The sequence below is a fragment of the Gossypium arboreum genome, chromosome 6 (assembly GCF_025698485.1).
Source record: "Gossypium arboreum isolate Shixiya-1 chromosome 6, ASM2569848v2, whole genome shotgun sequence".
NCBI classification, from domain to species: domain Eukaryota; kingdom Viridiplantae; phylum Streptophyta; class Magnoliopsida; order Malvales; family Malvaceae; genus Gossypium; species Gossypium arboreum.
This window is the reverse complement of record NC_069075.1, coordinates 40,478,639-40,482,330: the sequence shown is the minus strand read 5'-3', so window position 1 is coordinate 40,482,330 and position 3,692 is coordinate 40,478,639. Positions and strand designations below refer to the sequence as shown.

Genomic DNA, 3,692 nt, shown 5'->3' with positions numbered 1-3,692 from the left:
ACCCATTAGCGGTAAGATTCTTAAGTATTGAGAATGTTGAAGATACCTGAGATGCAAGTGAAGTGAGAGTGTCCACGTCATGTATTCCAGCAACTCGTTTTCCTGATGCGGCTCAATTGGTCGGCTATTGATAATTGTTATTGGCAATCCTCTCGATGATTTCGTAAGCCTCATTATAAGATTTAGAATGGAGAGCACCATTAGCAGAAGCGTCCACTACTATCCTTGTGTGAGCATTGAAATCATAATAAAATGTCTCAAGTTGGATGCAGTGTGGGATTCCATGCAGAGGGCATTTCCTTAGTAGTTCTTTGTATTGTTTCTACGTCTCATACAAGGATTCATCATCCATTTGTTGGAAGGTAGTGATCTCGTTCCTCAATTTAGCATTCTTGCTTGGCGGGAAATACTTCATGAGGAATCTTTCGGCTAACTCTTGCCATGTAGAAATTCAGTTTGGTGGCAATAAATTCAACCAGGCTCGAGCTCTGTCCCTTAGTGAGTACGGGAACAGCTTTAATCGTAATGCATCTTCGAAAACTCAAGCTAATTTGAAAGAGTCGCTCACCTCCATAAATACTCTTAAATGAAGATGAGGATCTTCTGTAGACATTCCACTAAATTGGCCTACTGTCTGAAGCATTTGGAACATGACTGGCTTCAGCTCAAATTGTTCTGCCTCGATTTCAAGTCTCCTAATACCCGGATTAAGAGCGTTAATTACTGGCACATCATATTGTCTTAAGGCTCTATCCCTATCGTCAGCAATAAGGATAGGATTTTGAGCAAGGTTTGCTCCATTTCCTTGATTCATATTCTCGAAATTCATTCCTTCAGTCCTTCTCTGGTTCGCTTGTCTTCTTCGCAGTCGGAAAGTTCGTTCAATCTCAAGGTCTACAGGGAGTAAGTCAATAATCTGGTCAATACTCATAAACACTTGAAATAATCACAGAAAAATTAATTAAGTTAAAAGTTAAACAGAAAAATAAACCAAAATGTAAAACTAACAAATTCACAAATAATGACTTTTGAAAACAGTCCCTGGCAATAGCGCCAAAAACATGGAAGGACGGAAAAATGTGCAAGTGTACACAATCGCAACAAGTAATAAAGTGACAAGTAAATGTCGAGTTATCGTACCCACTGGGACTGTAAAAGAATTATTTATGAAATTAATTGTAAAATACTTTGGTGAGGTAAAAATAATTTGCTATTAAAATGTGGTCAAAAACTTTTTAAAAACTAAGTAAATGATTAAAAATAAAACAAAGGAGTTCTAGTGCACGATTTCAAATAAGATTTAATCAATGTAACATACTTGTGTTGGATTAATTATATTTCTTGAACTCAGAATTACTAAACTCATGTTTGTACTGTTACGAATAAATTCACAGCAACCCGGTAATTCGCTAACTTATGAACAAATTTACATACCAAAAATCCATTCATCTCTTGACATATCCTTATGTCAATTCAACCGACTAAATAGATTCTAGCAAGCAAACATGCTATAGCACGTACATACACATTAAATTGAACCAATCTCTTGCATATCTCTATGTCAATTCAAACGATTAATTAAATATAATACGCATAAAATATACTTTTTGAAGTAACAAGATATCCCTACCTTAGAACAATTTAATCACAATAATCTTGCAAGTTATGCAAGGCAATAATATCGCCAGATATATTGCTAATTTAACCTTCAGCTACCTTAGAAGAATAAACATGCACTGATTAAGTATTGTGTCAACTAATTATAATTGCAATCCGTTTAAATAATTAATTCATTAGTTACCTCACATTCGTAACGCAAGAATAACTTAGGCATGATTTTTTACTTAATCAAGCATCTTATCGAGGCTTATAACAGCATAAATAACATTTTAACAATTCAAGCAGGCAGAATATAATCAACCCAACACAAACATAATTTAAGCTGAATTGATTAAAATAACCATTTCAATAGGATAAATATTTATAAACATGTTCGTCAAAACAACAACAAAAATTAAAGAGTTAGGGAACAAGAGGCAAATCCGATGTTTCTCCGTGGCTTGACTAGTTGCTCCGTTTTTCGTTCTTTGTTGGCCTTGGCTATCAAGGTGGCTTATGAACTCCTAATTGCTGCTCCAAAATGGCTGATGGACACCTTTTTCCCAAGAGAAGGAATCGACACTTGAGCAAAAGGGAATGGAAAGGAAAAAAATGAGAGAAAAGTGGGAGAGGGAATGAGAGAATGATGTGAAGTGAGGGATGCTTTGAATGATCAGCAAGGGGTGGCTTTTATAGGTGATTGTGGCTGCTAAAAATAGAAAATTCCAGCAGCCAAAGAGCCCTCCCTTGGCCGGCCACACACATGGAAAAGTTGAGAGTTTCAACTTTGCTATTTTAAGCTTGGGGCAAATCTACAAGGGCCATAATTTAAGGTGAGGTTTGAATGTAATTTAGAAGTCTTTTGGGAACATTTTTGCAAGCATATTTAGTCAGCTAAAATGCTTATTTGGGTCAGCATATGGACAGTTCTGGGCTGCCCGTTTAGTGGCTAGTTTGGTTCACTCAATCTGGCTCAACCAGTGCGGTTCAACCGGACCCTTTCTCCATAATAAATTAAAAATAATTTATTTAACCCAAATTAAATGGAGAATAAATTAAAATTAATTAAATTATGAATTAATACACATTTCTGGACCTTCTTAGGCTGGAAATTAAAGTGCCTCGATACTTCAAATTGCTTCTCGGTTTTGTGCTTTCAGCAATGTCAGCTGAGCCAATTTTCACCCTTTGCGTTAATCTGTCGAAAATAGTCAAAATTAGTCGAAGTTAAGTACAAAATTAAATAAATTCACCATGTTCATATTTTTAACATGACTTAATTATTTTATAGTATTTAATTATTTTTTGACAAGAATTTAACTGAATTTGCATGAATTTAAGAAAAATTGAGTATGAAAAAGTATATAAATTTTTGTGTTTCCACCTAGACACACGCTCGTGTGGACAAAAATAAGGCTATTTACCAAGCCATTTTACCACCCTTTGATGCACACACCTACACAACACAACATAGCACCAATACAAGCATTTACATACATCTAAATCAGCCACAACCAAGATATCAACACATCATTCACATCCTACCATCTATCATACACAAACATCACATACTTAACAACTCAAACCAAGTAAATCCCCACATCCATGAAAGACATCATGATATAAATTACTTATACCAATTGTAGCCAATTTCAAATGGCCTTATACAAAATGAACTTCAACCAATATAAGCCAACACATTTGGTTAAATCAATTATGACATATAATAAAAATGGCCAAGTCCCCTATACATGCCATAATTCAAAATGTTGAAATCTTTGGTACGAAAGTAATTGTTGATAGTGTGAGTGGATCTCCAATAGTCTCTGATCCCCGAGCTAGCTTGGTGACACTATAAGACAAAGGAAAGGAAGGGGGTAAGCTATAAAGCTTAGTAAGTTCTTATGCAAATAATAAGCATCAGAACCGCACATTTAACATACAATGAACATGATGAAAATTGGCACAAACGTAATTGAAATCTTATACTCATAACTTACTTAATCACAACCTTTCCAAGGGTTCATCACATATAGAGCTCATTACGTATGAGTTTTACGTACATACCTGTACCAACTCGCAACATAACCATA

General features: G+C 35.1%; 1 non-coding gene across 1 annotated transcript; it reads left to right on the top strand.

Moving 5' to 3' along the window:
- Positions 1 to 278: 278 nt before the first annotated feature.
- LOC128294434 (small nucleolar RNA R71) lies at positions 279 to 385 on the top strand. The gene has a single exon (XR_008284745.1). It is a non-coding gene; the product is annotated as a small nucleolar RNA R71 (small nucleolar RNA).
- Positions 386 to 3,692: the final 3,307 nt, after the last annotated feature.